We start from the raw sequence: 9,355 nt of genomic DNA on the forward strand, positions 1-9,355 counted from the left end.
TAGTAAGTGCCGTTCCATTATAAACTGTCTAAGCGAAAGGACTCGTTGGACCTTAATACAAAATCGCCAAATGGTTCGACACGTCGGCAGCGTTGTGCATTTTTGACGGTAATAATAAAGGCGTGAAGCGGTGTGGTGCAAAGCCTTTGACCTTATTGCTGCCCATTCCGTGCAGTGATCATCTCCAGCAGTAAGGCAAGCAGTACATCCGAACGATTGTGGATATCGCGACAACAGGAGTATCAAAGCCCAAGTCGTGCTACCTCCGTTAACAGCTGTGCTCGTTGTAGTGCCAGCACTGTGTATTCAGTAGTGAGTGCCGTACCATTATAAACTGTCTAAGCGAAAGGGATCGTTGGACCTTAGCACAAAATTACCGAATGGTTCGACACGTCGGCAGCGTTGTGCATTTTTGACGGTAATAATAAAGGCGTGAAGCGGTGTGGTGCAAAGCCTTTGACATTATTGCTGCCCATTCCGTGCAGTGATCATCTCCAGCAGTAAGGCAAGCAGTACATCCGAACGATTGTGGACATCGCGACAACAGGAATATCAAAGCCCAAGTCGTGCTACCTCCGTTAACAGCTGTGCTCGTTGTAATGCCAGTACTGTGTATTCAGTAGTGAGTGCCGTTCCATTATAAACTGTCTAAGCGAAAGGGATCGTTGAACCTTAAAACAAAATCGCCAAATCATTCGACACGTCGGCAGCGTTGTGCAGTTTTGACTGTAATAATAAAGACGTGAAGCGGTGTGATGCAAAGCCTTTGACCTTATTGCTGCGCATTCCGTGCCGTGATCATCACCAGTAGTAAGGCAAGCAGTACACCCGAACGATTCTGGACAACGCAACTACAGAAGTATCAAAGCCCAAGCCGTGCTACCTCCGTTAACAGCTATGCACGTTGTAATACCAGCACTGTGTATTCAGTAGTGAGTGCCGTTCCATTATAAACTGTCTAAGCAAAAGGGATCGTTGGACCTTAATACAAAATCTCCAAATGGTTCGACACGTCGGCAGCGTTGTGCAGTTTGGACTGTAATAATAAAGACGTGAAGCGGTGTGATGCAAAGTCTTTGACCTTATTGCTGCGCATTCCGTGCAGTGATCATCTCGAGCAGTAAGACAAGCAGTACATCCGAACGATGGTGGACATCGCGACAACAGAAGTATCAAAGCCCAAGCTGTGCTACCTCCGTTAACAGCTGTGCTCGTTGTAATGCCAGCACTGTGTATTCAGTAGTGAGTGCCGTTCCATTATAAACTGTCTAAGCGAAACGGATCGCTGGACCTTAACACAAAATTACCGAATGGTTCGACACGTCGGCAGCGTTGTGCAGTATTAACTGTAATAATAAAGGCGTGAAGCGGTGTGGTGCAAAGCCTTTGACATTATTGCTGCCCATTCCGTGCAGTGATCATCTCGAGGAGTAAGACAAGCAGTACATCCGAACGACGGTGGACATCGCGACAACAGAAGTATCAAAGCCCAAGCCGTGCTACCTCCGTTAACAGCTGTGCTCGTTGTAATGCCAGCACTGTGTATTCAGTAGTGAGTGCCGTTCCATTAGAAACTGTCTAAGCGAAAGGGGATCGTTGGACCTTAATACAAAATCGCCAAATGATTCGACACGTCGGCAGCGTTGTGCAGGTTTGAACTGGTAATAATAAAGACGTGAAGCGGTGTGGTGCAAAAGCCTTTGACCTTATATGCTGCGCATACTGTGCAGTGATCATCTCGAGCAGTAAGACAAGCAGTACATCCGAACGACGGTGGACATCGCAACAACAGAAGTATAAAAGCCCAAGCGGTGCTACCTCCGCTAACTGCTGTGCTCGTTGTAATGCCAGCCACTGTGTATTCAGTAGAGAGTGCCCGTTCCATTAGAAACTGTCTAAGCGAAAGGACTCTGTTGGACCTTAATACAGAATCGCCAAATGGTTCGACACGTCGGGCAGCGTTGTGCAGTTTGGACTGTAATAAATAAAGGCGTGAAGCGGTGTGGTGCAAAGCCTTTGTCCTTATTGCTGCGGGCGTTCCGTGCAGTGATCCAATCTCGAGCAAGTAAAGACAAGCAGTACATCCGAACGATCGTGGAAATCGCAGTGTCCGACCGAGTATCAAAGACCAAGCAGCGATTACCTCCGGCCACAGCTGTGCTACAACAGAAGTATCAAAGCCCAAGCCGTGCTACCTCCGTTAACTGCTGTGCTCGTTGTAATGCCAGTACTGTGTATTCAGTAGTGAGTGCCGTACCATTATAAACTGTCTAAGCGAAAGGGATCGGTGGACCTTAGCACAAAATTACCGAATGGTTCGACACGTCGGCAGCGTTGTGCATTTTTGACGGTAATAATAAAGGCGTGAAGCGGTGTGGTGCAAAGCCTTTGACATTATTGCTGCCCATTACGTGCAGTGATCATCTCCAGCAGTAAGGCAAGCAGTACATCCGAACGATTGTGGACATCGCGACAACAGGAGTATCAAAGCCCAAGTCGTGCTACCTCCGTTAACAGCTGTGCTCGTTGTAGTGCCAGCACTGTGTATTCAGTAGTGAGTGCCGTACCATTAGAAACTGTCTAAGCGAAAGGGATCGTTGGACCTTAGCACAAAATTACCGAATGGTTCGACACGTCGGCAGCGTTGTGCATTTTTGACGGTAATAATAAAGGCGTGAAGCGGTGTGGTGCAAAGCCTTTGACATTTATTGCTGCCCATTCCGTGCAGTGATCATCTCCAGCAGTAAGGCCAAGCAGTACATCCGAACGATTGTGGATATCGCGACAACAGGAGTATCAAAGCCCAAGTCGTGCTACCTCCGTTAACAGCTGTGCTCGTTGTAATACCAGTACTGTGTATTTAGTAGTGAGTGCCGTACCATTAGAAACTGTCTAAGCGAAAGGGATCGGTGGACCTTAGCACAAAATTACCGAATGGTTCGACACGTCGGCAGCGTTGTGCATTTTTGACGGTAATAATAAAGGCGTGAGGCGGTGTGGTGCAAAGCCTTTGACATTATTGCTGCCCATTCCGTGCAGTGATCATCTCCAGCAGTAAGGCAAGCAGTACATCCGAACGATTGTGGATATCGCGACAACAGGAGTATCAAAGCCCAAGTCGTGCTACCTCCGTTAACAGCTGTGCTCGTTGTAGTGCCAGCACTGTGTATTCAGTAGTGAGTGCCGTACCATTAGAAACTGTCTAAGCGAAAGACATCGGTGGACCTTAACACAAAATTACCGAATGGTTCGACACGTCGGCAGCGTTGTGCATTTTTGACGGTAATAATAAAGGCGTGAAGCGGTGTGGTGCAAAGCCTTTGACATTATTGCTGCCCATTCCGTGCAGTGATCATCTCCAGCAGTAAGGCAAGCAGTACATCCGAACGATTGTGGATATCGCGATAACAGGAGTATCAAAGCCCAAGTCGTGCTACCTCCGTTAACAGCTGTGCTCGTTGTAATACCAGTACTGTGTATTCAGTAGTGAGTGCCGTACCATTAGAAACTGTCTAAGCGAAAGGGATCGGTGGACCTTAACACAAAATTACCGAATGGTTCGACACGTCGGCAGCGTTGTGCATTTTTGACGGTAATAATAAAGGCGTGAAGCGGTGTGGTGCAAAGCCTTTGACATTATTGCTGCCCATTCCGTGCAGTGATCATCTCCAGCAGTAAGGCAAGCAGTACATCCGAACGATTGTGGACATCGCGACAACAGGAGTATCAAAGCCCAAGTCGTGCTACCTCCGTTAACAGCTGTGCTCGTTGTAGTGCCAGCACTGTGTATTTAGTAGTGAGTGCCGTACCATTAGAAACTGTCTAAGCGAAAGGGATCGGTGGACCTTAGCACAAAATTACCGAATGGTTCGACACGTCGGCAGCGTTGTGCATTTTTGACGGTAATAATAAAGGCGTGAAGCGGTGTGGTGCAAAGCCTTTGACATTATTGCTGCCCATTCCGTGCAGTGATCATCTCCAGCAGTAAGGCAAGCAGTACATCCGAACGATTGTGGACATCGCGACAACAGGAGTATCAAAGCCCAAGTCGTACTACCTCCGTTAACAGCTGTGCTCGTTGTAGTGCCAGCACTGTGTATTCAGTAGTGAGTGCCGTACCATTAGAAACTGTCTAAGCGAAAGGGATCGGTGGACCTTAATACAAAATTACCGAATGGTTCGACACGTCGGCAGCGTTGTGCATTTTTGACGGTAATAATAAAGGCGTGAAGCGGTGTGGTGCAAAGCCTTTGACATTATTGCTGCCCATTCCGTGCAGTGATCATCTCCAGCAGTAAGGCAAGCAGTACATCCGAACGATTGTGGATATCGCGACAACAGGAGTATCAAAGCCCAAGTCGTGCTACCTCCGTTAACAGCTGTGCTCGTTGTAGTGCCAGCACTGTGTATTCAGTAGTGAGTGCCGTACCATTAGAAACTGTCTAAGCGAAAGACATCGGTGGACCTTAACACAAAATTACCGAATGGTTCGACACGTCGGCAGCGTTGTGCATTTTTGACGGTAATAATAAAGGCGTGAAGCGGGTGTGGTGCAAAGCCTTTGACATTATTGCTGCCCATTCCGTGCAGTGATCATCTCCAGCAGTAAGGCAAGCAGTACATCCGAACGATTGTGGATATCGCGATAACAGGAGTATCAAAGCCCAAGTCGTGCTACCTCCGTTAACAGCTGTGCTCGTTGTAATGCCAGCACTGTGTATTCAGTAGTGAGTGCGGTACCATTAGAAACTGTCTAAGCGAAAGGAATCGGTGGACCTTAACACAAAATTACCGAATGGTTCGACACGTCGGCAGCGTTGTGCATTTTTGACGGTAATAATAAAGGCGTGAGGCGGTGTGGTGCAAAGCCTTTGACATTATTGCTGCCCATTCCGTGCAGTGATCATCTCCAGCAGTAAGGCAAGCAGTACATCCGAACGATTGTGGATATCGCGACAACAGGAGTATCAAAGCCGAAGTCGTGCTACCTCCGTTAACAGCTGTGCTCGTTGTAGTGCCAGCACTGTGTATTCAGTAGTGAGTGCCGTACCATTAGAAACTGTCTAAGCGAAAGACATCGGTGGACCTTAACACAAAATTACCGAATGGTTCGACACGTCGGCAGCGTTGTGCAGTTATAACTGTAATAAGAAAGACGTGAAGCGGTGTGATGCAAAGTCTTTGACCTTATTGCTGCGCATTCCGTGCAGTGATCATCTCGAGCAGTAAGACAAGCAGTACATCCGAACGATGGTGGACATCGCGACAACAGAAGTATCAAAGCCCAAGCCGTGCTACCTCCGTTAACAGCTGTGCACGTTGTAATACCAGCACTGTGTATTCAGTAGTGAGTGCCGTTCCATTAGAAACTGTCTAAGCGAAAGGGATCGTTGGACCTTAATACAAAATCGCCAAATGGTTCGACACGTCGGCAGCGTTGTGCAGTTTTAACTGTAATAATAGAGGCGTGAAGCGGTGTGATGCAAAGTCTTTGACCTTATTGCTGCGCATTCCGTGCAGTGATCATCTCGAGCAGTAAGACAAGCAGTACATCCGAACGATGGTGGACATCGCGACAACAGAAGTATCAAAGCCCAAGTCGTGCTACCTCCGTTAACAGCTGTGCTCGTTGTAGTGCCAGCACTGTGTATTCAGTAGTGAGTGCCGTACCATTAGAAACTGTCTAAGCGAAAGGGATCGTTGGACCTTAGCACAAAATTACCGAATGGTTCGACACGTCGGCAGCGTTGTGCAGTATTAACTGTAATAATAAAGGCGTGAGGCGGTGTGGTGCAAAGCCTTTGACCTTATTGCTGCGCATTCCGTGCCGTGATCATCACCAGTAGTAAGGCAAGCAGTACACCCAAACGATTCTGGACAACGCAACTACAGAAGTATCAAAGCCCAAGCCGTGCTACCTCCGTTAACAGCTGTGCACGTTGTAATACCAGCACTGTGTATTCAGTAGTGAGTGCCGTTCCATTATAAACTGTCTAAGCGAAAGGGATCGTTGGACCTTAATACAAAATCGCCGAATGATTCGACACGTCGGCGGCGTTGTGCAGTTTTAACTGTAATAATAAAGACGTGAAGCGGTGTGATGCAAAGTCTTTGACCTTATTGCTGCCCATTCCGTGCAGTGATCATCTCCAGCAGTAAGACAAGCAGTACATCCGAACGATTGTGGACATCGCGACAACAGGAGTATCAAAGCCCAAGTCGTGCTACCTCCGTTAACAGCTGTGCTCGTTGTAGTGCCAGCACTGTGTATTCAGTAGTGAGTGCCGTACCATTAGAAACTGTCTAAGCGAAAGGGGATCGTTGGACCTTAGCACAAAATTACCGAATGATTCGACACGTCGGGCAGCGTTGGTGCATTTTTTGACGGTAATAATAAAGACGTGGAAGCGGTGTGGTGCAAAAGACCTTTGACATTTATTGCTGCCCATTCCGGTGCCGTGATCTTCTCGAGCAGTAAGGCAAGCAGTACATCCGAACGATTGTGGACATCGCGACAACAGGAGTATCAAAGCCCAAGTCGTGCTACCTCCGTTAACAGCTGTGCTCGTTGTAGTGCCAGCACTGTGTATTCAGTAGTGAGTGCCGTACCATTAGTACCTGTCTAAGCGAAAGGGATCGGTGGACCTTAGCACAAAATTACCGAATGGTTCGACACGTCGGCAGCGTTGTGCATTTTTGACGGTAATAATAAAGGCGTGAAGCGGTGTGGTGCAAAGCCTTTGACATTATTGCTGCCCATTCCGTGCAGTGATCATCTCCAGCAGTAAGGCAAGCAGTACATCCGAACGATTGTGGACATCGCGACAACAGGAGTATCAAAGCCCAAGTCGTGCTACCTCCGTTAACAGCTGTGCTCGTTGTAATGCCAGTACTGTGTATTCAGTAGTGAGTGCCGTACCATTATAAACTGTCTAAGCGAAAGGGATCGGTGGACCTTAGCACAAAATTACCGAATGGTTCGACACGTCGGCAGCGTTGTGCATTTTTGACGGTAATAATAAAGGCGTGAAGCGGTGTGGTGCAAAGCCTTTGACATTATTGCTGCCCATTCCGTGCAGTGATCATCTCCAGCAGTAAGGCAAGCAGTACATCCGAACGATTGTGGACATCGCGACAACAGGGGTATCAAAGCCCAAGTCGTGCTACCTCCGTTAACAGCTGTGCTCGTTGTAGTGCCAGCACTGTGTATTCAGTAGTGAGTGCCGTACCATTAGAAACTGTCTAAGCGAAAGGGATCGGTGGACCTTAACACAAAATTACCGAATGGGTCGACACGTCGGCAGCGTTGTGCATTTTTGACGGTAATAATAAAGGCGTGAAGCGGTGTGGTGCAAAGCCTTTGACATTATTGCTGCCCATTACGTGCAGTGATCATCTCCAGCAGTAAGGCAAGCAGTACATCCGAACGATTGTGGACATCGCGACAACAGGAGTATCAAAGCCCAAGTCGTGCTACCTCCATTAACAGCTGTGCTCGTTGTAGTGCCAGCACTGTGTATTCAGTAGTGAGTGCCGTACCATTAGAAACTGTCTAAGCGAAAGGGATCGTTGGACCTTAGCACAAAATTACCGAATGGTTCGACACGTCGGCAGCGTTGTGCATTTTTGACGGTAATAATAAAGGCGTGAAGCGGTGTGGTGCAAAGCCTTTGACATTATTGCTGCCCATTCCGTGCAGTGATCATCTCCAGCAGTAAGGCAAGCAGTACATCCGAACGATTGTGGATATCGCGACAACAGGAGTATCAAAGCCGAAGTCGTGCTACCTCCGTTAACAGCTGTGCTCGTTGTAATGCCAGTACTGTGTATTCAGTAGTGAGTGCCGTACCATTAGTACCTGTCTAAGCGAAAGACATCGGTGGACCTTAACACAAAATTACCGAATGGTTCGACACGTCGGCAGCGTTGTGCATTTTTGACGGTAATAATAAAGGCGTGAAGCGGTGTGGTGCAAAGCCTTTGACATTATTGCTGCCCATTCCGTGCAGTGATCATCTCCAGCAGTAAGGCAAGCAGTACATCCGAACGATTGTGGACATCGCGACAACAGGAGTATCAAAGCCCAAGTCGTGCTACCTCCGTTAACAGCTGTGCTCGTTATAATGCCAGTACTGTGTATTCAGTAGTGAGTGCCGTACCATTAGAAACTGTCTAAGCGAAAGACATCGGTGGACCTTAACACAAAATTACCGAATGGTTCGACACGTCGGCAGCGTTGTGCATTTTTGACGGTAATAATAAAGGCGTGAAGCGGTGTGGTGCAAAGCCTTTGACATTATTGCTGCCCATTCCGTGCAGTGATCATCTCCAGCAGTAAGGCAAGCAGTACATCCGAACGATTGTGGATATCGCGACAGCAGGAGTATCAAAGCCCAAGTCGTGCTACCTCCGTTAACAGCTGTGCTCGTTGTAATGCCAGTACTGTGTATTCAGTAGTGAGTGCCGTACCATTAGTACCTGTCTAAGCGAAAGACATCGGTGGACCTTAACACAAAATTACCGAATGGTTCGACACGTCGGCAGCGTTGTGCATTTTTGACGGTAATAATAAAGGCGTGAAGCGGTGTGGTGCAAAGCCTTTGACATTATTGCTGCCCATTCCGTGCAGTGATCATCTCCAGCAGTAAGGCAAGCAGTACATCCGAACGATTGTGGACATCGCGACAACAGGAATATCAAAGCCCAAGTCGTGCTACCTCCGTTAACAGCTGTGCTCGTTGTAATGCCAGTACTGTGTATTCAGTAGTGAGTGCCGTACATTAGAAACTGTCTAAGCGAAAGGGATCGTTGGACCTTAGCACAAAATTACCGAATGGTTCGACACGTCGGCAGCGTTGTGCAGTTTTAACTGTAATATTAAAAGCGTGAAGCGGTGTGGTGCAAAGCCTTTGACATTATTGCTGCCCATTCCGTGCAGTGATCATCTCGAGCAGTAAGACAAGCAGTACATCCGAACGACGGTGGACATCGCGACAACAGGAGTATCAAAGCCCAAGTCGTGCTACCTCCATTAACAGCTGTGCTCGTTGTAGTGCCAGCACTGTGTATTCAGTAGTGAGTGCCGTACCATTAGTACCTGTCTAAGCGAAAGGGATCGTTGGACCTTAGCACAAAATTACCGAATGGTTCGACACGTCGGCAGCGTTGTGCATTTTTGACGGTAATAATAAAGGCGTGAAGCAGTGCGGTGCAAAGCCTTTGACATTAGTGCTGCCCATTCCGTGCAGTGATCATCTCCAGCAGTTAGGCAAGCAGTACATCCGAACGATTGTGGACATCGCGACAACAGGAGTATCAAAGCCCAAGTCGTGCTACCTCCGTTAACAGCTGTGCT

The sequence above is a fragment of the Phytophthora infestans genome, genomic scaffold (genome assembly GCF_000142945.1).
Source record: "Phytophthora infestans T30-4 supercont1.55 genomic scaffold, whole genome shotgun sequence".
Classification (NCBI taxonomy): domain Eukaryota; phylum Oomycota; class Peronosporomycetes; order Peronosporales; family Peronosporaceae; genus Phytophthora; species Phytophthora infestans.